Below are 26,860 nucleotides of genomic sequence, written 5' to 3'. Positions count from 1 at the left end.
AGTTGGCTATATTTTCCTGGCTCTCATAGTTACTGTATGGTGACAAAGGGGGCAAGGATGTTTGAATCTTTTGTGCATGATTCCAAATTTTCTTCAGTTGTGAAACTTTCAGAAATACCCATAGCTATCACAAAAAAAATCCCTTTCACTTTGGCACAATCCACAGGAAGAAGGAATATAAATACCTGACAGAGTTAGAGTAAACGTGTATTTATTTAGGTATTTTGGTTACCATCATGGTATTAAATCTAAATTAGAGGTCTCAAAGAGAATCCTGTTATAAGTAGCCAATGTGACCAGAGACTTCCTTTTTATTACGACGACACTGGATAATATAGTCTTAGTAAATGTGGGATAAATAAGACATTTTTGGTAGTGCTGTTCAAGCTCATGAGATTGTGGTAGCCTTGCCAATGGGCCATCAGATTAGACTGCATACTTTAGATCAGTGGCACCACCAGTAGAACTGGTAGCCAAAAATATTAGCACTGACATCTGATGTTGGAAGCTCCTGACTGCTACAAGTTCTTTATGCAGGAATTCCTATCAGTCAGATTGGAGAAGGCTGCTGTGAAGAAATCTGGGTTGTTTGAAAAAAGAGGAAGGATATTTGTAAAAACATGGCTGAAATTTATTTTCAAGTGAAAAAAATATTTCAGCTAGCTCTATCATGGTCAACACACAAAGGAAAATTATCATTCATTCCGCTCAGAAAAGTCCTTATAATTTTTCCCATTTTTGTTTCCTGTTTGAAACATTTTTGTTAGTTTTAATGAGGGGCTTTTGGGGTCTACCATAGACTGGTATCATCTGAAGCTGTCTTTACACCAGTCCAAGCGGGGTTACCCAGGCTTAAAATAAATAGGTGTAAGGACATAATGGTATTGTATTACTGTTATACAAGGTCACTTACAAAATGTTTCATTAAATCCATGGTCTGCGAGCTAAATTCAGGGGCACATTGACTCAAAGAAGAGGGCATATTGACCCAACAACATTCTAATATCAGGTTTGGAACACGCTCTTACTTTTAATATGCTGATATTTCTAGTTAGTATCAAGAAAGATCCGGTCTTATATGGCAAGCCACCATTTTTTATCTCTCTGATTGTCTTGTTCATTGGATTCTTATTTGTTTTCCTGCTTGTGAAGCATGCTGTTGTCAGATTCCCAATTTAAACTGAGCTGAGCTTAGCTAATGACTGCACACTTTGTTTGCAACAGCATCTTTCAATTTGTAATGAGCTGCTGGCAGCTTAAGTGTTATTAAATTCCATAGGAAGTGTATGCTTCAATATTAAGACACTTAAATATTAAGACACCCTTTTCAAATAGCATGTTTCTGTAATTCTATGGGCTATTACAGTAATAAACACTCGATGCTTAACTCTTTCCACGTGTTAAACTTTTTATCATTCTTTGATTCCAGCAAATCTGTAGAGATATAAAACAAGACTTGCTGCAGTTAGCTCAATAGAGAATGGAGTTAAAGTATATAAGTACAGTGAGGTTATGGGGCAGGGGAAGAATATCCTGAAAGGAAATGACCATTTGCAGAAAAGACCTAGATTTGTTCTAGCTAATGCTGCTAGCTTCAAAACTAATTTCATGAGCTTGTGCATCTATTTTTATCTGTGCTTCAGCTCTATTTAAAAGGAAAAGAGTAGAAGATTATTGGCTGATTCAGAACCTCTCCTGTAGAAACAGAAAAGAGCCTTGCATATTAGTGCTAAAATGAATGCAAGTTACAGAAAGAAACTTTTTTCCATCAGTTTCCTTATATTTTCAGTCTTCCTTCATGGGGCATCTTGATTTTATTCAAGATCTTTTACAATTTTTTTTCCCCCAGAGAATTATTATATGCTTATACACATATATATTATATATTATATATTATATATTATATATTATATATTATATATTATATATTATATATTATATATTATATATTATATATTATATACATATGCATATATGCTTAACTGTGCAACTAAGCATCATTCTGTTCAATGAACCTTTGTCTTAAATACAGTATTCTCTTTATCTTTTACATATATCTGAATTCCCCCTCTTGCTTACATTAAATTGCACACAACAAGAAATATCCTTGGAACAGATCATTACAGTTAGGCTCTGGTCCTATTTTTCTCAGAAGAAAAGTTAGGTTTCTGTAAGCAAAGAATACACCCCAAGTTTTCATGACTCCCAAGTGCCAGTGACCTGCGCAGCCCTGAGAGCACTTTTCATGTTGTGCCAGACTACCTCAGAGGTAAAGTTTTAAGAGAGATGCTAAACCGAGTCATGAATTTCTAGAATGTAGTTAAGCGTGTTTGTATTACAAATGTATGTTTTGAGCATAATTTAGAGTGAATTAGTGTAAGGTAAAGTTTTAGGTCAAATATTACTTTTAATTTGAAGTGTGAGCAAGAAGCCTAAGTAAAGAGACTGCAATATTAAATAAGCCATCTCCCAACACAGTAGAGCTGAAAACTAGTGCAGACACGGGCACAGCCTTGCTTTCTTGCAAGGAATGGACTGGAAAGCCCTGGGGGAGAAAGAGCTGGAGGTGGGAAGCAGAACTGAAGCCACTGTGGAGAGGAAGAAGTTACATACTTCCTGTTATGAAAGGAAATGCAGACAAATGTGCTTCCTGACCATTTGCTCAGCAGGGAATGAAATATTCTTTGACTTTTACCTTACAGACATTTTAGCTGCACAGAACTAGTAAACATGTTTTTTATCCTAAACATCTATTTGTACCTGCCAGAAACAGTGATAAGATACAGAAAAAAGTCCACTTTCTTGTATATTGCTGTTAGCCGGTGTGTTTTTGATCGAAATATGATATTTTTCTTTAATGTGATGTCTTTGCCTAGAACATGTACATATATATACATCTATAAATAATGGATTTAATCTTATCTGTCTGATTCAACTAAAGGAAATGAAATAGCAGAGATTCACCATTATTATTCTTGCATCCCTATCTGTTCTTTAGATCTTAATTTACAAGATATTTTAAGATTTTGACCAGTTATTTATACAGTAATATACTAAAAAACAGGGCATAAAAAAGAAGTACAAAACCTGTTTTATACAGATTAATAATGAACATTTTATTTGCTATAACTATAACATAATACATAATAGAAAAGAATATATATTATATAATCACATATATAATATATAGCTAACTCTTCTTTATGTGGACTATTCAGCAAGTTGTAGCTCATTATGCTTCAGCCTTTCCAGGACAATAATTCTTTTTACCAAAATCTATCACTACTGTCTCATCCCTGTAAGTTATGCTGAAGGGTTATAAGAACATGGAAGGAGGCTGCTGAAGGTTCCTTTACTGCTCTTTAAAGGGCCTTTCATTTAATCATAGAATCATAGAATGGTTTGGGTTCGAAGGGATTTTAAAGACCATCTAGTTCCAACCCCCTGCCATGGGCAGGGACATCTTTCACTAGATCAGGTTGCTCAAAGCCCTGTCCAACCTGAACCTTGAACACTTCCAGTGATGGGGCAGCCACAACTTCTCTGGGCAACCTGTTGCAGTGTCTCAACACCCTCGTCGTAAAAAATCCCTTCCTTATATCTATTCTATATCTACCCTCTTTCAGTTTGAAACCCTTGCCCCTTGTCCTGCTTTTCTGAGCCCTGGTAAAAAGTCTCTCTCCATCTGCTTATAAGCCCCCTTTATATATTGAAAGGCCGCAGCCAGGTGTCCCCGCAGCCTTCTCTTCCCCAGGCTGAACAACCCCAACTCTCTCAGCCTTCCTTCACAGGAGAGGTGTTCCAGCCCTCTGATCATTCTCGTGGCCCTCCTCTGGACCCGCTCCAACAGGTCCATGTCTTTCTTGTTACTGAGGGACCCCAGAGCTGGATGCAGTACTCCAGGTGGGGTCTCACGAGAGCGGAGTAGAGGGGGAGGTGCCTCCCTCGACCTGCTGGCCACACTCTCCTTTTATGCAGCCCAGGATACGATTGGCTTTCTGGGCTGCAAGCGCACATCGCCGGCTCATATTCACTTTTTCATCCACCAGTATCCCCAAGTCCTTTTCCGCAGGGCTGCATAATTAATCCCTTCATCCCCCAGTCTGTATTGATACCAGGGGTTGCCCTGACCCAGGTGCAAGACCTTGCACTTGGCCTTGTTGAACTACTTGAGGTTCACTCCTCAAGCCTGTCCAGGTCCCTCTGGATGGTGTCCCTTCCCTCCCAGCGAATCAACTGTACCGCTCAGCTTGGTGTCATCCGCAAAGTTGCTGAGGGTGCGCTCAATCCCACTGTGTCATTGATGAAGATTTTAAATCGTATCGGTCCCAGTGTGGACCCTTGAAGGACACCACTCATTACTGGTTTCCACTTGGACGTTGAACCATTAACTGCAGCTCTTTGGACACATCCATCCAGTCAATTACCATGTAAGCACTTACCATCACACCTTACTCACCAATAGCCCCATCTAAGAGTCCATCTGTCAACCCCCTCTCTCTCCAATTTAGCGGCAAGAATGTCGTGAGGAACCGTTATCAAAGGCCTTACAGAAGTCCAGGTAGATGACATCCGTAGCTCTTCCCTTGTCCACTGATGCAGTCCCTCCATCGTAGAAGGCCGCCAGATTAGTTCAGGCACAATTTGCCCTTGGTGAAGCCACGTTGGCTGTCTCTAATCACCTCCCTGCCTTCCATATGTTTCAACATGTCTTCCAGGAGGATTTGCTCCGTGATCTTACCGGGCACGGAGGTGAGGCTGACTGGTCAGTAGAAGTCCTTAGAATCATAGAATCGTCAAGGTTGGAAAAGACCCTTAAGATCATCGAGTCCAACCGTTAACCTAACACTGCCAAGTCCATCTATACCATGTCTTCAAGCACCATATCTATCCGTTCTTTAAATACCTCCAGGGATGGAGACTCAACCACTTCCCTGGGCAGCCTGTTCCAATGCTTGACCACCCTCTCGGTGGAAGAAGTTTCTCCTAATATCTAACCTAAACCTCCCCTGGCGCAGCTTGAGGCCGTTTTCCTCTCGTTCTATCACTCGTTACTAGGGAGAAGAGACCAACCCCCACCTAGCTACAACCTGCCTGGAGGTAGTTGTAGAGAGCAATAAGGTCACCCCTCAGCCTCCTCTTCTCCAGGCTAAACAACCCCAGTTCCCTCAGCCGCTCCTGATGGAGCTTGTGCTCTAGACCCTTCACCAACTTCGTTGCCCTCCTCTGGACACGCTCCAGCACCTCAGTGTCCTTCTTGTAGTGAGGGGCCCAAAACTGAACACAGTACTCGTGGTGCGGCCTCACCAGGGCCAAGTACAGGGGCACTATCACCTCCCTGGTCCTGCTGGCCACACTATTCTTGATACAGGCCAGGATGCCATTGGCCCTCTTGGCCACCTGGGCACACTGCTGGCTCATGTTCAGGCGGCTGTCAACCAACACCCCCAGATCCTTTTCCGCCATGAACAGCTCTCCCAGCCAGTCCTCCCCAAGCCTGTAGCGTTGCATGGGGTTGTTGTGACCCAAGTGCAGGACCCGGCACTTAGCCTTGTTTGAATCTCATTAAGTAGTTCCCAGGGTCCTCTTTTTTACCTTTTTTTAAAAAGGGGTGTGATGTTTTCCTTTTTCCAGTCACTGGGGACTTTGCCTGGCTGCCATGACTTTTCAAACTCAGCTCCATCTGTGCCTTAGTTTTCCTGAGCCCATCCCTACATATCCAGGCAGCATCCCTATATTATTCCCAGGACACATGTCCCTGGTTCCCGCTGCCTGTGCATTTGCTTTTTACACTTTAGAATCAGTGGGGAAGGGGATACCAACAGGAGAGCTGAAGGTAAGACAAGAATTGGCATGGCATTGCCTGGGGGTGGCAATGCTAGTAGGAACATTTCTCACCGCTGCTGCAGGAAGCGAGAAGGTTTCAAGAGCACATCTGAAATGCTTGTACACCAACGCATGCAGTATGAGAAACAAACAGGATGAACTGGAAGCGTTCGTCAGTTCCCAGAGCTATGATGTCATTGGTATTAGTGAGACTTGGTGGAATGATTCCCACGACTGGAGTGCTGGGATGGAGGGCTACAGGCTGTTCAGGAGGGATAGGCAGGGCAGGCGAGGTGGAAGAGCATGTAAGGGAGAGGTGTGACTGTACAGCCCTTACAGTTAGGGATGATGTGGGTGAGAGCCTCTGGGCGAGGATTAGGGGGATGGAAAACAAAGCAGATGTCGTAGTGGGTGTCTACTACCGATCGCCCAGCCAGGATGATAGCACTGCTGTCATTAGAATTTCCTATAGTAGGAACCACCTGAACCAATGGAGGACAAGCCTTACAAGAAGCAGTACAGAGTGCAGCAGTGACCCAATCTGAGTTGGCTTTGGTACCCAATAACTCCATGCAACACACCATCTCTCCTGTCCTGAGTGACCACTATAACAGATAGAATCCAAGTCATGGACTAAATGAACTCAATGGACATTTTGTGGACATTTGTGGGCATTTCACAGGGGTGGTCCATAGACTAAGGGAATGAGTACCTGTGTATTGTATCAAAGGATGGGGAAGGGGGTGGTGGTTAATGAGGATCTATTGAATAGTGTGGGACCCGAGCATGACGTAAATGGTATGGAATGTGCTGGTTTTGGCTGGGATAGAGTTAAATATCTTCACAGTAGCTCGTATGGTGCTATGTTTTTGGATTTGTGACCAAAACGGTGTTGATAACACAGGGATGTTTTAGTTATTGCTGAACAGTGCTTACACAGCATCAAGGTCTTTTCTAGTCACAGCAAGTAGCCTGGGGGTGCACAAGAAGTTGGGAGGGCGTACAGCTGGGATAGCTGACCCCAGCTGACCAAAGGGATATTCCATACCATATGACGTCATGCTCAACAATAAAAAGCTGTGGTGGAAGAAGAAGGAATTGAAGGATTGTTTGGAGTTATGGCGCTTGTCTTCCCAAGTAACCATTACGCATGATGGAACCCTGCTTTCCTGGAAATGGCTAAACACCTGCTTGCCAATGGGGGAGTAGTGAATGTATTCCTTATTTTGCTTTGCTTGCGTGTGCAGCTTTTTGCTTTCCCTATTAAACTGTCTTTATCTCAACCCACGTGTTCTTCTCACTTTTACCCTTCCGATTCTCTCCCCCCGTGCTAGTGTTGGGGGAGTGAGCGGCGGCGGCTGTGTGGTGCTTAGCTGCCTATTGAGGTTAAACCACGACAGATGTACTGGGTCACAAGACCCCGAATAAAACAGCAGGAATGGATGAGTACTTCTTTCATCCCTGCTACTGAATTGGTCATGCAGCGGACTTCTTTGTAGAACATTTAGTCAGCTCTTTTGCTCCATCACTTTCAGTGAAGGAAGAGGTGGAATTAAAACCATTTCTCCCATGAAAAAGACTGTACAGAAGGAGTGGGAGGATTTCTCAGATTTCTTGAAGGGGGAGGGGAATACAGAATTTAGTCTGTGGGAGAGAGGAGAGATTTCTATAACCATCAGAGATGTAGTATTTTGCCTTGTACTGGGTCTGGCTGGGGATGGAGTTTTTCTTCATAGCAGCCTGTATGATGCTGTGTTTTGGATTTGTGACTAAAAGAGTGTTGATAACACACCAATGTTTTACCTATTGCTGAACAGTGCTTGCACAGTATTGAGGCTTTCTTTTTCCCACTCTGTCCTCCCAGTGAGTAGGCTGACACAAGAAGCTGGGAAGAGACATAGCCGGGACAGCCTGACCCCAGCTGACCAAAGGGATATTCCATACCATATAATGTCATGCTCAGCAATAAAAGCTTGGGGGAAGAAAGAAGGAAGTGGGGGACGTTCGGAGTTATGGTGTTCATCTTCCCAAGTAACAGAAACACACATGCTGAGGCCCTGCTTTCCAGGAAGTGGCTAAACATCTGCCTGCTAATGGGTAATAGTGAATGAATTCCTTATTTTGCTTTGCTTGTGTGTGCAGCTTTCCTTCACTTATTAATCTGTCTTTATCTCAACCCACAAGTTTTCAGCTTTTGCTCTTTTGATTCTCTCTCCCATCCGGCTGGGGGTGAGTGAGTGACTGGGTGGGTGCTTAGCTGATGGCTGGGGTCAACCCATCATACACCTCAAGTCCAAGCCCAGGAGCATCATACTTTTGTTCAGACTATAGCATAACAAGTCTGTGTGACTTCAGAAGTGAATCACTTGTGGGCATTGTCATCAGATGAGTTTAGTTCTAGAAAATAAACTCCTTACTATTGATGTAGGTCAAATTTGTCAAATGTTGGTTTCTGCAGAGGTCATACCAGTTCAGGGGTTCTGCTGATGAAGCCAATTAGTCAGAACCCCCTATACCTGCCAACATTTGAAAGCCATAAAGGAAGACATCTAGGAACAAAGAAATGAGAGCACACCTTTTTACTCTTTTAAGCCACATTTGGAATAGAAATAATTTTTAAAAGGACGAGGTAAGAAAATGGTCAACAAGGAGTATTCCATTGCTTTGCTACATTGCTTTGCTTTGATGCATATCCAAGTGCTTACACTGAAGCCATAAACCATAAATATTCCACACCCTGCTGCAAGGGCCTTGCAGTAGGAAAGGACTATGGAATAGGTCCAATAAAGGATTTAGGGACTTAGAAAGCTTGATTTGGCAATACGCCCCAATATTTAGGCACCTGACCTCCAGGGTGGAATTCATACTATGCTGGGATTTGAGGCTTCCTATACAGGGCACAGAAAGAGTTTGGTACTACAGAACAGGATTCAAATATAGCAGCATGTTAAGTTGTGAGTGACTCGGACCAAGCAAACAGGGTTTCAGAAATCCCATCCCTCATCAGAAGTTACACTGCTTATCCAGGGTTGCAGAGACACCTTAATCCACTTGGGATTCAGAGCACGCTGTCCCCTCCTACAACTAATCTTTCAGAGAATTAAGGAAGAGTCACTCTTTCTTTTTAAGAAACAACTAGTGGTTAGAAACCTGTTACAAAACTGGAAACATAGGTTCTGTTTCTTCCTCAAACTGAATGGGTTCAAATCCATACCTCACTGTATTTATATAAGAGATAGGATTTACCCAACTTCCCATGCTGTAGACAGTTCTAGATAGGTCAAGTCTCCACACTTCCTGGTAACATCGTGCTTTTGTGCATTAAAGAATGAAGCATTCATTGGTTCAGAGTAACAGAACTCAATAGGAGACAGAGCTCTGTGGCTTGTTACAGCATTTTTGTTTGAGGGAAGGATCTGTTGAAATCTGATTTCTGCTCCAAAGGTTGTGTTTGCATTTTGCATTAAACAGACTCTCATTAAAATGCAGAAATAATTAACAGAATCATAGAATCATAGAATCATTTTAGGTTGGAAAAGACCTTTAAGATCCACATCCAAGTCCAACCGTTAACCTAGCACTGCCAACTCTACCACTAAACCATGTCCCTAAGCACCACATCACTACACATCTTTTAAATATCTCCAGGGATGGGGACTCAACCACTTCCCCTGGGAAGCCTGTTCCGGTGCCTGACTACCCTTTCGGTGAAGAAGTTTTTCCTAATACCCAACCTAAACCTCCCCTGGTGCAACTTGGGGCCATTTTCCTCTCGTTCTATCACTTGCTACTTGGCAGAAGAGACTGACCCCCATTTTCTTGCTGCAACCTCCTTTCAGGTAGTTGTAGAGAGCAATAAGGTCTCCCCTCAGCCTCCTCTTCTCCAAACTAAGCAACCCTAGCTCCCTCAGCCGCTCCTGATAAGACTTGTGCTCTAGACCCTTCACTAACTTTGTTGCCCTTCTTTGGACACGCTCCAGCATCTCAATGTCCTTCTTGTAGTGGGGGGCCCAAAACTGAACACAGTATTCGAGGTGTGACCTCACCAGTGCCGACTACAGAGGGACGATCACTTCCCTAGTCCTGCCGGCCACACCATTTCTGATACAAGCCAGGATGCTATTGGCCTTCTTGGCCACCTGGGCACACTGCTGGCTCATGTTCAGCCAGTTGTCAACCAACACCCCCAGGTCCTTTTCCGCCAGGCAACTTTCCAGCCACTCTTCCCCAAGCCTGTAGCGTTGCATGGGGTTGTTGTGACCCAAGTGCAGGACCCAGCACTTACCCTTGTTGAACCTCATACAATTTGCCTCAGCCCATCAGTCCAGCCTGTCCAGATCCCTCTGTAGAGCCTTCCTACCTTCAAGCAGATCAACACTCCCACCCAACTTGGTGTCGTCTGCAAACTTCCTGAGGGTGCACTCAATCCCCTCATCCAGATCATTGATAAAGACATTAAACAGAACTGGCCCCAGTACTGAGCCCTGGGGAACAGGGCTCATTCCTTAAGAAAGGAATAATACTGAGATTTCTGTGCTTTTGATAGTATACAAACACTGACTCTATTTTTGTGAAAAGCTTGATCCTTTGTGCATTGCATTAAGCATACTTGGAAAATACTTGCCATGGATATCTCCCCCTAGGACTGAGAGTTCCCAGATCTTTGGGGCTTAAAGAAGGAAAAGGCTCTCCATTTTGGGCTAGATTGAGTTAGTCGTGAGTAAGCACAGAAGTACAGGCACTTAAGAATCTTTACCATCAAATACAAGGTCCCTCACCAAGTTCATGTTGCCTCCAGGTTAGACTTTTGGATAAATGACCTTAGTTGTTACATTTTAAAGCTTATGTTTAGTCACTTTTGTAAAACACTTTCAGATATAGGATGGAAAGTACTGAGTGCAATTATGAATTTTTTATTCAGAAGTTAAACAATATATGTGGGATGAGGGAAAATTTACATCTGAGAAGCCAAGCTTCTTTTCATATAGGCTACAAAAATACAGATTAAATGCTAAAGCTTTTATGTACTTTAACTCCTGGAAACAAAAGTGTAAAGCTTCCATTTTATTAATATTGGCTTGAACATGCTAGAAGTATGTATTAATCAAGCCTTGGATTATAACATTGAAAGTATAAATTATGTGGCTTTATGTTTGGTCATGTTATAGCCATGATTCTATTGTAGTAAGCTAAATATACTTTAAACACCATGCATTCCATTAGGAACTGCTTCTTTGTCAAGATTTTGATCTCTTTTGAATCAATCTATAGCAGCTGTGTGTTGTTTAAAATACTGTTATTGACTCTTCTATAATTTGCTTTCTTTGAACAGCCTATGTGCAGTAACATTTGATCAAGAAAAGACATGAACGTATACTTTAACAACCCAAAGTGCATGCACATTTTTATAACAGTGCACTATAAAATGTAATTATAGTTGTCTATAGAATACACAGGATGATATAAATAAATCAATGTGAGATTTTTTTAATGCAAGTCTATCCAATATATCACAGATTTTTCCCTCTAACACCAGTCTTTATCATGCAAAAGCATTAATGAACCATTTAGAATAAAGATGATGTAACTTCTTTTAATAGTATATTTACTCATTCATTAACTAGCAACCATATATAAAAACATCCATAGCAAAATTAAGTAAGGAAAGCAAAACAACCTCAAGTTGTAGGTTTATAAAAAATATACCATAAAGAACATGTTGAGGAGGGATAGGCAGGGCAGGTGAGGTGGAAGAGAGCATGTAAGGGAGAGGTGTGACTGTACAGCCCTTACAGTTAGGGATGATGTGGTTGAGAGCCTCTGGGTGAGGATTAGGGGGATGGAAAACAAAGCAGATATCGTAGTGGGTGTCTACTACCAATTGCCCAGTCAGGATGATAGCACTGATGAGTTATTCTATAGGCAATTAGGAGAAATCTCTGGATGGGTAGCCCTGGTCCTTATGGGAAATTTCAACTTCCCAGGCATCAATTGGGAATACCATACTGCTGTGACAAGCAAGTCTGAGGAAATTCCTGAAGCTTGTGGAAGATAACTTCTTGACACAAGTACTCAGTGAACCAACTAGACTTGTTGTTTGTGGTAGAGAAGGACTCATGGGAGATGTGATGGTAGGTGGCTGTCTTGGCCTACAGTGATCACAAAATCGTTAAGTTTAAAATTTTCTGTGTAATGAGGAAAAAGGTCAGCAGAGTTGCTACCCTGAGTTTCAAGAGAGCAAACTTTAAGCTACTCAGGGAGCTACTTAGCAATGCCTTTGAGGGCTTAGGGGGTCCATGAGTGCTGGTCAGTTCTTAAGAACCACCTTTTAAAAGCACAGGAGCAGGCAATCCCATTATGTCACTCTGGATGGCATTCCTTCCCTCCAGCGAATCAACTGCACCACTCAGCTTGGTGTCATCCACAAACTTGCTGAGGGTGTGCTCAATCCCACTGTATATATCGTTAATAAAAATATTGAACATTAACAGTCCCAATACGGATCTCTGAGGGACACCACTTGTTACTGATCTCCATTTGGACATAGAGATTGTAACTCTTTGGACATCCAGCCAATTCCTTACCCATCTATGAGTCTATCTGTCAAACCCATATCTCTCCAATTTAGAGGCAAGAATGTTGTGGGGGACCATATCAAAGGCCTTGCAGTAATTGCTCTTCCCTTGTCCACTGATGCAGTCACTCCATCGTAGACGGCCTCCAGATTAGTCGGGCACGATTTGCCCTTGGTGAAGCCATGTTGGCTGTCCCTAATCACCTCCCAGTCTCCCATATGTTTCGACATGTCTTCCAGGAGGATCTGTTCCACAATCTTACCAGGCACGGAGGTGAGACTGACCGGTCGGTAGTTCCCAGGGTCCTCCTTTTTACCCTTTTTAAAAATGGGTGTGATGTTTCCAGTCCAATATGACATGCCCAGCCATTGTGTAAAGGGAAGATTTGTCTAGAGCGAATCCCTGCACTGGTACTGCTTCCCAATCACACTGAGGGTTACTGTAAAGATTTTTGCAGCCAAGCCGCTTCATATGACAAACAGATCTAAACAAAATCAAATACGAGGAAGTGGAAGAGGGACTATGAGAAGAGCTGGGTCCCTTCTAGTAGTTATTGAGGTTTCAACATATGATAGGATTAGGTGCCTGGCAGTGCCATGTTGGCTGAAAGTCCCTTGGTTTATATATGGCCAACAGATTTTATTATATTTAAAGGTAGGTGTGTTGCTCATGTGGTACTTCCTATTTGCCAAATATCTTGTAGATAGAACCACGCCTACTCTGGGCCCTGTGTCAGAAATTTAGATATCTCAAACGAAATAATGACAAACAGAATAATATTTCTTCTTGACCAGCCAGTGTATGTATCAGAAACTTTGATGCATCAGTGGGCTCTGTTTTTCCCTAGTCACTCACACATGTTTAATGGCACAAAATGTATATGGGAAGGATTATGTGCAAATTCCCTGTTTCTCTTTTTCCTGTGTCAGCAACTATATATATTTATAATTAGGATAGGAAGAAAAAAGGGAAAAACTTTGATATTTTGCCACTGACTGGATTGAATTGCTTGAAAGAGCACAGGACTGCTACTTTCAAAACAGGAAATCTAAGCATATACGCTGTGATTTTCAGTAACAAATATGGAGCACTCATAGTGCCACTACTGTTATGGGTCACTTGTCCAAAATCAGTGTCTCAGAGTCTGTGAGATTTCAGAATAAAGGATGAGAAGGAGCTGAATTCAAAACAAAACAAAACAAAACCTCAAAAAACAGACCAACCTCCCACCAAAAAAATACAGAAAGAAAGAAAGGTTACATTGCTGCGAAGATAAATAAAGAGTCCTGAAGGCTGTATTAGCCAAATGGGAGTATTTATATCTGGTTCTGTTCCTCCACTGATGTATTAACATCTGTAAGGAGCACAACATTTTTGTTATAAATTTAGCTAAATAAAGACTATTGCCAGTGGCTACTATCACCATTTTCTAGTAAAGCATTTGGGTTGAAAAATTGGTGGACTCATTCACACATTTAAATTTCAGCATGTGAAAGGATCTACACTCAAAATCAAGTAACATTGTCTCCTAGTGTATTAGTAATAAGTACTACTTACTACAAATCATCACAAAGTCTGGCTCTGGACTAAACTACCACCTAAACAGCATATTGCAGTGTGTGCTCATGTACACCTGCATTCTGGCTGTCTACAACCCCATTCATAGACATTTGCAAATGAGTAGTCCATAAACCACTCCTCAGCCAAGACTCTTGTAGCTTTAGGCATGAAGAGCTAGTTGAGGTGGTTCTTTCCATGATCTTGAAGAAGAGCCAGAGTTGAAGTGAAAAAACGTCCTTTTGACAATCCTCTTTTGTCAATGCCTTTCCTTTAGCACATTCAGTGGGTTTCACCTTTTAGCCAGTTTCATTCAAAATGCACAAAAAGCTAACCTTGATTTATATCAGTGAAGGTAGAAACTGACTCATCACTGTTTTTTGTTTAGTTTTCCCTAAACTACTTGAAATAAGCATCTGATTCACCGCTCACAGCCTATATAGTCATCAGCATTTATACTTCTTCACATACAAAAATGCCCTGTGGGCTTTAGGAACCTGATCTTCTAGGCGCCACCATTCCCATTACAAAGACAGTTTGGCTCTTACGTTTTGAAAAATAACCTTTAAATTAATAAAAGAACTATAGCGTTTAGTCAAATAGTAGTAGACTAGTAGGGTTTTTTCTAACAGATTTCATATGCAGGGATGGAATTAGGTAAATTTTTAGTATATTTCAGGGGTAAATGCGGTACTCTGCACACTGCTTTTTTGCAATAGATATAAAACTATGCATTAAAAGCCTCCATAAAAGTAGTTAGGAACTATGTTTAGTGTTTTATACCTTTTGTTTTATATGTACATGCTTAGAGAAGTTTTTAAAGACAGTTGAATACTGGCCTCTTCTCTCTTCTGCTTCCTCCCTCTACTCTGCTTTCATTACCCCCAATTCTCACACTATCATAAAATGTTATCCTAGTCCAAAAGAGAAGCATTTCATAAATTGCCTACCTTCTTCCTGAAAAGCAGAAAATTTTTTAACCGAAAAAAAACCTACAAATTAGCAGTGGTTTAGACAGCAGGTATAATTAATCATATCTTGACTAAGTTTGGCAGGGAAGAACCATGTAGTGATTTGATTCTTGCTGCTGAAAAGAAGTTAAATATTAAACAGATATCATTGAAATGCATGCATTTTTAGCTGTCCCTTTTTAAATATTTTTGATGAATTGCTTATTGTCCATATGTTTTCTTTGTATGTTATTTAGGATTCTTCCTCCCAAAAACACTGTCCTGAAAAAAATGACAGATTGTCTGTGGTATATGATTCTATGATGACTGAGTAATTTGAATGCAGTATATGATAGTAAGACCAGATTTTTTTTTGGTGCCTCTAGCTACAGCTACTCAAAAGCTTGTATTCATGTGAACTGTGTGTCTTGTTCATTCTCAGCACTGAGTCAGTTTACAAGTACAATTTTTAAAGTGCAGTCAAAGCTTCTTAAGTGTAGGTTTCAAGCTACCTTCCACCTAGACAAAAAGAGACTAAATGTTTTTAAACATTTATGCTAATCTTTACCACTCAGCAAAATTTCTGCATATTTACTAGAGTATTTTCTGTTACCTTAGACAATATTTATTAGATAATTTTTTAGTTTAGGTGAATATGGTTCATATAACAAATTGAAACAAAAAAAAAAAAAGTTAAATAACAAAGATGCTGTTTACTTATATTACTCACCTAAGTATTTTTAGAGTATGGAAGAGAAGTACATTTCATCTTCCTTATGTTATAGCCATATAAAAGAGATTGTGCCCAAAATATCATTTGTTTTTAAATAGCTTGAAAAAGTGTTCTTGAAGCTCTCTTTCCTGAAGTTACATACATACATTTGAAAATACACGTTCACCCCCTACTATAAGCTATTGTAAAAGCATGATAGTTTTACATATATATAAAATATAAAATATAAAAAATACATTATTACGCTTTAAATGTAAAAGCTCCTAAAGTGCAAACACCCTGTCAATGAGTGGCATATTTAAAAATAAAAATAATATACCCAGCTCACCAAGGAAACAGTAGTAGATACAATTGTTTTTCATGCATTTAGGAGCAGGAAATTGGCAGAAAGCATTATCTGATAGATTTGGAAAATGTTAGAAAGATCAAAAAGGAGTTAATAGCAAACTGAATCCAGAGCAATCAAGATGTTATGTTTTAAAAGAAAGAAAGAAAAGATTTAGTTTATATCTCTTGTCCTTTCTGCATTTTCCACAAAAAGGAACTCTAACCACTATAATTTTGATGATAAATATTATGGAATAAGTATGAGCTATGCAGCACAGCTGTGTGGTTACACTCTAAATGTTCAGGAGCACCTAATAGTGAACACAAACAGTGTCTTTAAAGATATTTCTGTACTGGAGTGTACTTTGATAGAGTAAGAAGCAGTAACATGCTAAATACTAGAGGTTTCTGTGCAACAGAAATACCATACTGTCTACAGATACTCCACCTACAGCACTGTGATCAAAAAGTTTATTGAAAAGTGTTTGAGATGCATAAAGATATGTCGAATTAGTACATTTTTTATTGTCTGTGTATTTATTTTTTTCTAAAACATGGTATAAATATATAAATGTGTTTCTGAACAAAGGCATTGCAATTTTCTGCCAATCAGCGAAATTATTAAAGGAGTATTTGAAAGACTGAGTATATTTTTTCCAGAATTTGCATGAAGTTTTGTTACCTATCTCATTATTCATTCCAAATACCAAAAGCCATTGAGACAGACCAATTTAGATAGAATTTACTATCACTTCTGTAAACTTCAGACCAATGCTGTGGAAAGTGTTTTTTAAAATGCTTGAATAATTGTATTTAATGGTAATTCATCTTTTCTTAACAGTATGTTGACAGAGAGGCTAAAGAGACTGAAATGGCAATAAGTGCAACAACATTTAGTATAGTTTTTGGAGAATAAATGTACACAGTATCGGCACAGACCCTCATCTTCTTTGAGAAAGACTAGCTGTAGTAAAGATAAGGGCTGGCGACCGGAAGATCACGTGGTGTACGGAAAGAGTTAGCAGGGTCGACCCTCCCTTGTCTCCGCCCCTTATAACATGACACACCTACTGCTGGGGTATAAAGCCCGGGTCGGCTGGAGATCTAGAGGGGATAACTTTGATGTGTAGTGTTTGTTACACAGTGGTGACCCCGACGTGATCAGGCAACAGCGATGGAGCTCGCGGAACTCATAAAGGTACTAAAGTCGGTAACGACAAGGGTGCTCAAGCGGGGGTTTGCGGCAAGGCGGCGCCGACCTGCTGCACGTGGTGTGCTGATGGGGCCCAGGAATCTCCTGGGAACGAAAAGCCAACAAGTTTAGTTTCGGAGGGGACCCAGGCTGGCTGGGAAGGAGTGGCCTGTGGGTTCCACACAGACGGAACCGTTGTTACTGGGGGCTGAGCCAACGGAGGAAGGGGAGGTGCAGGGAGACTATGGTGCAGCGGGAACAAAGGAGTCCCGGGAGAAGGTGTTCCCGATACAAGTGGGGAGTTTAGAGCGGCCGCCCACGGAACCTTCGGCACCTCCTGCACCGGCGGATCTGCCACTTCCTCAATACCCCTGGGGCGAGTTGCAACAATGTGTGGAAAGGGAGCTGACTGATAGGTTGCTGGATTGGGTCCCGGGGGCTGATGTGGGATCCCAGCAGTATCGTGAACTACGTGAAGGAAGATGGCGGGAAGGAGAAAAAGAAGGCAAAACACCTGAGGACGCCCCATTGTATCCCAGTGATCGACGAGTGCTGGACACACAGAGAGCGGAGCGCAGGACATCGAGGGGGGGTGGTAGGGCTCCCCCGGCACTGCCAGTGATACCTGAGCCACCAGAGGGAACCCCTATCCCTAGGGCAATGGGAAATCAAACTGGTATTCCCTCACAGTGGAGGGAGCCTGTACACGATTACCCCATGAGCTCTGATAGCAGTGAGGGCGAAGGGGGTGACGAGGGATCCTCGATTGTTGCTCATCCGCCCCCGCTTCCCGAGACGGACTAACCGAGGTTTCAAGGGAACTCGAGGCATTGATCAGCCGATTGAGAGGGGTGGTGGCAAATGCGGAAAGTCTTACTTGCCAGGGGGAATGCCGAAAAGAGAGGGCAAACGGGACGGATTGGCAGATGATTGCAAAAAATTGTGTCTTGGAAGGAGTGCGATTCCAGGCCCCTCCGATTCAAGCATTTCCTATCCGAGCAGCCCCAGGTGGAGGATATGAGTGGCAACCGTTAGATGCGAAGTTGGTGAAAGAATTGGTCACAACGGTGAAAAGTCATGGATTAAATTCCCCAGAAACCCAAGTCCTACTAGACTGTGTTTTTGCAACGCCACTTGCACCCTTTTTGATATCATTCAGTTGATGCGGGCCGTATTGACCCCCTCGATGATGGTATTGTTTAGGGAGGAGTGGAGGAATCGGTGCACCCAAGTTGTTATCGAGGCGCAACAGGCCAACCATCCCATGGCAGGAGTGACTTTAGAGCAGCTGATGGGTGAAGGGCAGTTCACAACTCCTCAGGCACAGGCTCAGCGAATGCGGGCGCGATTTTGCTGCATCTTCGAAAGCTGCCCAGGAAGCAATACGCATCATCGCAGCTCTTGATAAAAGGGAGCCTCCATGGGTCCAAATACGGCAATCGTTAAGTGAGCCCTTCACAAAGTTTTAGACCGGCTGCAAGCGGCGCTCCAGGTTGCTCGACTTCCTGAGCAGGCTAAGGAGGCAGATATTGCTTGACTGTGCACGTACGCAAGCAAACCCACAAACTACAGTGTTGCTAAGACAGTTACCCATAGGGACCACGCTTTCACAGATGATTCGTTATGTGCTGGAACAGGAACAGGCGCAAAGTATGCAACCGGTAGTGGCCGCAGTCCATGCGGCCTGCCGCGGCACGACTTATGTGCCATAGGTGTGGGGGGCAAGGACACATGGCGCGACAATGCCCTTCAAAAATAAACACCCCCGGAACAGGGGAAGGAGAGAGAGACCTACGATGCTGGCGCTGTGGGCGACTAGGCCACAGAGCTCGACAGTGCAAATCGGGGAGTCAGCAAAGGAGACCAGGCTGGGGAAACGAGAAAGAGGGGATGGCTGAGGGCCAGTGCCATCCCCACCTGCCCCAGTGATCAGCTCAACAGGCCCGACGAGCAGCAGCGCAGTAGCTGTATGGCACAGGGAGTCTCTCCTTCCCTGGGACCAGCACAGATCGCCTGCGGTCCCAATGATGCAATATCCAACTCAGCTGCCTTGGGGAGATGGGAGCGCGCAATAGAGGAGGCTGGGGATAGAGCCTCGCCAGTATGTGGCACTCACCCTAAACATGACCACACGACCAGAAGTAGATATTATAGTTACCCCATGGCTCCCAGAGTTGGGGGGAACACCACGCCTCGTGTTAAGAGCCCTTTTAGATACAGGAGCGGATGTTACAGTAATCCCATCACATCTATGGCCAGACTATTGGCCACTCGAACCGAGAGGTTCGCTGCAAGGCGTGGGAGGCATGCAGACCTCGCATCAAAGCAGGAACCCAATGCAAATTATGTTGAAGGATCCGGAATCTGGACAAGCTAGGGTAGCATGGTGTAACCCTGTCATTGCTGAGTTACCCATTGTCATCTTGGGACGATGTTGCTTGCAGAAGATGAATATAGTGCTGCGTACAAATTTATCATAATGGCCACTGCCTGGCAATGTCCGCCCATTAAAACTCACCTGGATTTGACAGATAAACCAGTGTGGGTAGAGCAGTGGCCATTGACAGAGGGAAAAGAGGGCGGCTGTTCGACAATTGGTACAACGAGAACTTGACGCAGGACACATCGAACCCTCTACAAGTCCCTGGAACACCCCCATTTTCGTGATAAAGAAAAAATCGGGAGCGTGGCGACTGCTACATGATCTACGCGCAGTTAATGCATGTATACAAGACATGGGTCCGCTACAAGCGGGCTGCCTCCCTTCTCCGGCCATGATTCCACCTGACTATCAAATAGTGGTTATAGATATTAGAGATTGCTTTTAGTGTTCCCTTGCATGAAGACGATAGAGTACGCTTTGCCTTTACTGTTCCTGAGCCTAACAATCAACACCCGTGCGCCAGATATCAATGGAAGGTGTTACCCCAGGGCATGAAAAACTCACCAGTCTTGTGTCAAATTGCTGTAGCTGCTGCGATACGCCCTATTCGAAAATTTCCCTACGGTCATCATTTTCCATTACATGGATGACGTGTTATTGGCGACGTCCAACCAAGAGGAGTTACTGGAAAAGGCACGCGTGCAGCTGATAGTCAGTTTGGAGCGACATGGGTTACACATTGAGCCTCGGAAAACACAGGTAGGGCGTGCAGTAAAGTATTTAGGTACTCAACTGAGGCCACGAAGCGTGACAGCACAATCATTTGAAATTCGGACTACAGTGACAACACTCCATGAGGCACAAAAATTAATTGGACAACTATTGTGGCTTAGAAACTTTATTCCAATATCTGAGGCAGAAATGACTACCTTATATCAACTCCTGAAAGGAGGAGATTCCCCCCTAGCTCCAAGGACTCTTTCAAGAAACCATCAGGAGATTCTTAGGACAATTATGGAAGCGAGCCCAGCATTGGGGTCTTGCTCGATTTACACACCTGAACAACCAGTCACTGCCCTGATTTACATGACCGATACCGCTGGCCATGGTTTACTAATTCAAAATAATGGTGAAAAAGGCTGGCCTTTTGCTTGGTTGTATCAAGGCAAACCAAAGATGGCTTTAATTTCTTGGCCAACATTATTATCCCAGCTTATTCTCCGCTGTCGGAGGCAAACTCAACACTTAACAGGGAAGGACCCGGAGGTCATCGCATTGCCCTGTTCTTTGGCACAGTGGGAGTTGGTACTTCCACAAGTGGGGCTCCTGCAAGCGGCGATAGCTGAATTTACGGGTCGTATTGAAGGTCTAAGACCACACCCCTGTGGGGAGATAATCCAGGTACTCCATTTTTTGCCAGCTAGTGCCATAGTTGAACAACCCACCGGAGGCCGCACTGATTTTTACCGACGCGTCATCGATTACTGGGAAAGCTGTCGTTACATGGCAGGAGGATGGCCAGTGGACCCCCATTAGTTATCAAGATCAAGGGCAATCCGTGCAGTATCTTGAGGCCAAAGCGGTATGGATGGCTCTCGCTCAATGGCCCGAAGAGGCCTTGGATCTAATCACAGACTCTTGCTATGTATATAAGTTACTGAAGAAGTGCCGATGGGCACTTGGGGCAACGTCAGAGATTGCCGGAATGTTGCTCACCGCACTGCAAATGAGAACCGCTCCTGTCTGTCCTATCCATGTTAATAGTCATAGTTCCATACCGAGTTTTTCTTTCTGCTGGGAATGAAATAGCGGACAGCTTAGCAAAGAGCGTACTGGCGGTTGAAGAAACTTCTGACCTAAGGCGAGGCTTTCCGCCTGCATGAGCTCCTCCACTGTGGAGCTCGCGGTTTAGCTAGGCTCGCTGGCATTACGTTGCAAGATGCTCGCTCTGTGATTGCTGCTTGTCCTGTGTGTTCCAAAGGTCCCCTCTGCGAGGCAGGGAGAAACCCTCGAGGGTTGCAGCCCAACCAAATATGGCAGTCTGATGTTACGATTTATGAACCCTTTAATCCACGTAAGTATCTGCATGTCACAGTTGATACCTGCAGTGGAGTTATTTTAGCCACTATGCATGCTAAACAAAATGCTCTCTCAGTTATTTTACATTGGCAGGACTGTATGGCGCAACTTGGCATCCCACAAAAAATTAAAACAGATAATGGAGCGGCATATGTCAGCAAGAAGACAAAGGACTTTTGCGCGCGCTGGGATATTCAGTTGAGTCATGGCATTCCCTATAACAGTACGGGCCAAAGCATTGTAGAACGCGCGCACCGCACATTAAAAGAGTTACTCGACCGACTTAGGGAGGGGGGAAAGATAAGCCCAGGAACAGGGGTTCCCCCTCCCCTTGACCCTCCCTTATTTCGGGCACAGTGTCTGTTGACGACGGCACTAATTACCTTAAATCATACCATTCGAGGGAACACCTATAAAACCCAGACTGCAACCCAGGCACATTTCCCGGCTCGATGAGAACGAAGGGCCTTACCCTTTGGTTCAAGTACGGGACCTGCAAACCCGTGAATGGGGGGCCCTTATTCCCTCCGTTGCTTGGGACGTGGGTATGCGTGTGTGCAAACCGAGAAAGGGACGCTGGAATGGGTACCCAGTCAGAGAAATATTCGACCGTATAGACATTAATCAATCTATTGAGTCTTATCTTGACAGGTTTACCATTTCCCTATGCATCCTGATGGTGTGGGGGAGTAATGAGGGAGCCGCGACGAACTACTGGCTGGACTGGGCAAAATCTATGAACGTAACGGATGCGTGTCTGTATAAGTCTTACCATATATCGATTATTTTACACGCAGCTTCCCCAGCAAGATCCAGAACTACTGGAGCTAAGGGAGGGGAAATGTAGTAAAGATAAGGGCTGGCCGACCGGAAGATCACGTGCTGTACGCGGAAAGAGTTAAGGGTCGACCCTCCCTTGTCTCCGCCCCTTATAACATGACACACCTACTGCTGGGGGTATAAAGCCCGGGTCGGCTGGAGATCTAGGGGATAACTTTGATGTGTAGTGTTTGCTACAACTAGCAAGTAGAGATTAGCAATACTTAAAGATCACATTTTCCATGGCATGACCTGTTGGGATTCTAAAGTCAGCTGGGGTTGTAGTTACCATTAACTTGCATTAGGAAGGTGACAAGATAAAACAACAGCCATATGAATCATATACAGAGGAATCTTCTTACCTCAGTATTAAACCAAGTGCAGAGGTAATACTTCTTAAAACTATTAAGGAACTGATACCAACAAGTGTGGGCTTAGGCAACTTGGCTAAGTACCTGTCCTTGCCATATCAAATACCTTCACTATATGTTACATTCAATTAATAATACACTTAGCAAAGCTATATTTTTTTCTTTAAAATTTTGTCACTGAAAATTGCTGAAGAAAAGATGTAAAAACCCCACAGTCATTGTATACACTTAGTGGAAATTGCATATAAGAAGAAACAGAAGAGGAAGAAACAAGTTCAATCATAGAATTAGCTTAAACATCTCATGCTGTTTTCTTACTCTAAGCTACATATCTTATTGGAACTTGTAAGATAGTGCAGAAATTAAAAAAAAAACCCACACATTTATTTGATGTGCAAGTCTTTGTCAAAATAGTCCCTTTGGAAAACGGTAGTTATGTACATACTGCTTAGGATTTGCATAAAGTTTTAGGGCAATAGTTGATTTACTGAGAATTTCTAAGCATATCCTTATTTTTACCTATATAATATGTCCAGAGTCATGTACTAAAAAAAGATAGTTCATATTTCTAAGCATCTACTTTGACATGGTAAGACCTTATTTCAAAGATGATATTTGTTGCTGGCCATCTAGTGTTTGTTCTTCATTCTTGCATTATTTCTCATTTCTCACATGAGAACTTGAGTGTTAAATAAGATGTATTTGAATTACTAACACTAGTGTGGTGGGTTGACTCCGGCCAGCAGCCAAATACCTGCACAGCCATTCGCTCACTCCCCTCTCCCATGGGATGGGGAGAAAAATAGAAGGAAGGGGAAAAGAGTCGTGGGTCGAGATAATGACAGTTTAATTAAAAAAGTAAAAACTGTAAGCGCAAGCAAAGCAAAAAAGAGGAATTCGTTCACTGTTTCCCATTGGCAGGCAGATGTCCAGCCACTTCCTGGGAAGCAGGGCCTCAGAACACATAACAGTTACTTGGGAAGACAAATGCCATAACCATGAATGTCCGTGCTTCCTCACTCCTTTCCCTTGAGCTTTTGTTGCTGAGCACGATGTCATATGGTATGGAATATCCCTTGGGTCAGTTTGGATCAGCTGTCCTGGCTGTGTCCCCTCCCAACCACTTGTCCACCCCCAGCCTACTGGCTCAGGGTGTAGGGAGGGAAGAAAGCAAGCCTTAACGCTGTGCAAGCACTGTTCAGCAATAGCCAAAACATTGGTGTGTTATCATCAACACTGTTTTAGCCACAAATGCAAAGCACAGCACCATATGGGCTGCTATGAAGAAAGTTAACTCCATCCCAGACAGATCCAATACAACTAGATATTTCTTCAAAACTATTGTGGTTTTATATGAACATCATATCTCTTTTACACCGAGGTGCAGTTTTAAAATATTGATGGAAAAGATGTATGCAGTATAAACAGAGTGTTTAAGAAGGGTAAAGTAGCATAAACACTACATAGTGCTACTATGTCCCATACTATTTACTTGTAGCTTGAGTTTTGTGCAATGAGAATTACATATATTTCTTCAGTTACATAACACATCCACATGGATACTTAAATTCTATTTTGGATCTTTATTTATTTATACTCTTCTAAAGTTGTTCAACTCAAAGACTACAGCAGTCACATGTTATGTGGACCTTTTTTCTTTTTTTTTTACAGGTGACATTTACAAAGAGGAAATTTGGGTTAATGAAGAAGGCTTATGAGCTTAGTGTATTATGTGACTGTGAGATTGCTCTAATCATCTTCAACAGCACCAACAAACTGTTTCAGTATGCCAGCACTGATATGGACAAAGTGTTGCTGAAATATACGGAGTACAATGAGCCACATGAGAGTCGAACAAATTCGGATATTGTTGAGGTAAGATTTTGTATTTTGTGAGGATTCTTTTTTGACTTTGCTCTGAGACAGAGGTACTCAATTAAAATCTTATTGTAATAGCAAAACACTCCAAGCAATATTTAAAAATTGTTTCAAAGCACCTAATATTAGGCATCTAATGGTATAATTTTAAAAAGTATTGAAAGGATGAGGTCCTGTCTTAAAGATAAAGAAATCAATGAGAATTTGCTCATAAATGCTACTAATACGTTTAGCCCTGTTACCTCTAGTCAGCCCATGTTCTGTTCTGTAGAATACAAATTCTGTCCCCAGAAATGATCCCCTGTCCTCTTTTAGTGGTACATAGCCAGAATATTCTTAGCAGGAAAAGCTTCCTGTGATATTTTTATTCTTTCCTGAAGGCTTTCTTGTGGGAATGGGTGAGTAGGTGACTGGTAAGGGATTTATAACATGCTTATAACATGAATGAAGACTTTTGATCATGAGGACTATGATTTTTCAAGAAACCTGAGTGAAAATCTAAAGTTTTAAATAATATCTATTTGTTTGTAACTTTGAGATTTTTAAGAAAGAACACTCTGTACCTGCAAAATCCCTTTCCTGCATGAACAGTGGCCTAATTTGGTCAGGCTGATAGGCAATTTTGCAAGCAGATGTGTAATTTTGTGGGTACACTCAAAATTCAGTGGGCATCCCTTTTCTTTTCACTCCTGTAAAAGCAGCCAAATAAAAGTAGGTAACTGAAATTAATATTATTTAATTCAAGTAATTAACAATAAGCAGAAAAGGTCAAATGAAGTGCATTTAATATGTTTTTTTCCATATATATTGTAAAATCTGAATGAAGTAATTTGATTTTTTTTTGTTACAGTTTTCAATATTCTGCCTGTAATGCAAAATACTTAAGTCACACTGTTCTGCACCAGGGCAGGGGGAGAGAGAGATCTCAGGGTTATTTCCGTATCTCAAGAAAAGCACGACAACAAATGGCTTAATAAAATAGCTAAATAGCTGTTTTAATAAGATAGAGTACAAAGAGGAATATAGATAGTGATAAAATTTTAAGTCCCTTCAGAATCTGGGAACCCTGCTTTCATGCAGCATTGGTCAGACCCTGGATGGATTTTTTCCCCCAGTACACTGCACAAATCCCATCTGTGAAGAGGTTCCTCCTCTCTCCCATGCCGTGCTGCCTTTTATTTTGCGTAACAAACATAATCATATATCTTCTCCTGACAGGTTGGAACGTTATCTCTGTCATAACACCCACCAGTGCACAGCACAGGCCGACACAGGGCATTCCATCAGGTTTCCTTACAGCAGCTACTCATGATAACATACAGGCTACTCAAGCCTTAAGTACAAGGCCCAATAGAGCAGATACGGGCTGCTCAAGATCACTAACTCCCTGAATACGTCTTCCACAAGACTCCCAATACACCAAACACACCAGTGTTTCTCAGTGCCCAAGGGTATAGCAAGTACACCCTACACAGGTTCTGTTCCTTAAAATAAGATACTATATTCCAATATATTCAGTTTAGATGGCAAGGTTTTGGTAACGGGGGGGATGCAGGGATGGCTTCTGTGAGAAGATGCCAGAAGCTGCCCCCATATCGGATACAGACAGTTCCAGCCAGCTCCAAGACAGACCCACCACTGGCCAAAACTGAGCCAATCAGCAACGTTGGTAGCGCCTCTGTGACAACATATTTAAGAAGGCAGAAAAAACTGCTGTGCAACAGCACCTGGGAGAGAAGAGTGAGAATATGTGACAGAAACAACTCTGCAGGCACCAAGGTCAGTGAAGAAGGAGGGGGAGGAGGTGCTCCAGGCACCAGAGCAGAGATTCCCCTGCAGCCCGTGGTGAAAACCATGGTGAGGCAGGCTGTCCCCCTGTAGCCCATGGAAGTCCACAGTGGAGCAGATATTCACCCTGCAGCCCATGGACGACCCCACACCAGAGCAGATGGATGTGCCCTGAAGGAAGCTGCAGCCCATGGAGAGAAGCCCATGCAGGAGCAGTCTGTTCCTGAAGGACTGTACCCCATGGAAAGGACCCATGCTGGAGCAGTTTGTGAAGAACTGCAGCCTGTAGGAAGGACCCTAGATTGGAGCAGGGGAAGAGCGTGAGGAGGAAGGAGCAGGAGAGACAAAGTGTTATGAACTGACAACAACTCGCATTCCCCTT

The 26,860-nt window shown here is 42.8% G+C and overlaps 1 protein-coding gene across 4 annotated transcripts in view; it reads left to right on the top strand.

The window, feature by feature from the left end:
- The window catches only part of LOC104011634 (myocyte-specific enhancer factor 2C-like), a 157,951-nt gene that overhangs the window by 51,984 nt on the left and 79,107 nt on the right, over nucleotides 1–26,860 (top strand). The window contains exons 5-6 of one of the 4 annotated variants that reach the window (XM_087760398.1): nucleotides 5,200–5,240; nucleotides 17,425–17,439. The exons of the other annotated variants lie outside the window; for them this stretch is intronic. The gene's annotated coding sequence lies outside the window, so the exon portion shown is untranslated. The remainder of the gene's footprint in view (nucleotides 1–5,199; nucleotides 5,241–17,424; nucleotides 17,440–26,860) is intronic. 4 annotated transcript variants of the gene reach the window in all.

This window comes from Nipponia nippon, unplaced genomic scaffold (assembly GCF_047370975.1).
Source record: "Nipponia nippon isolate SJK-2023a ecotype South Korea unplaced genomic scaffold, ASM4737097v1 scaffold_22, whole genome shotgun sequence".
In the NCBI taxonomy this organism is placed as follows: domain Eukaryota; kingdom Metazoa; phylum Chordata; class Aves; order Pelecaniformes; family Threskiornithidae; genus Nipponia; species Nipponia nippon.
Note: the sequence above shows the minus strand (reverse complement) of the source record. Positions and strands in the feature narration are given on the sequence as shown.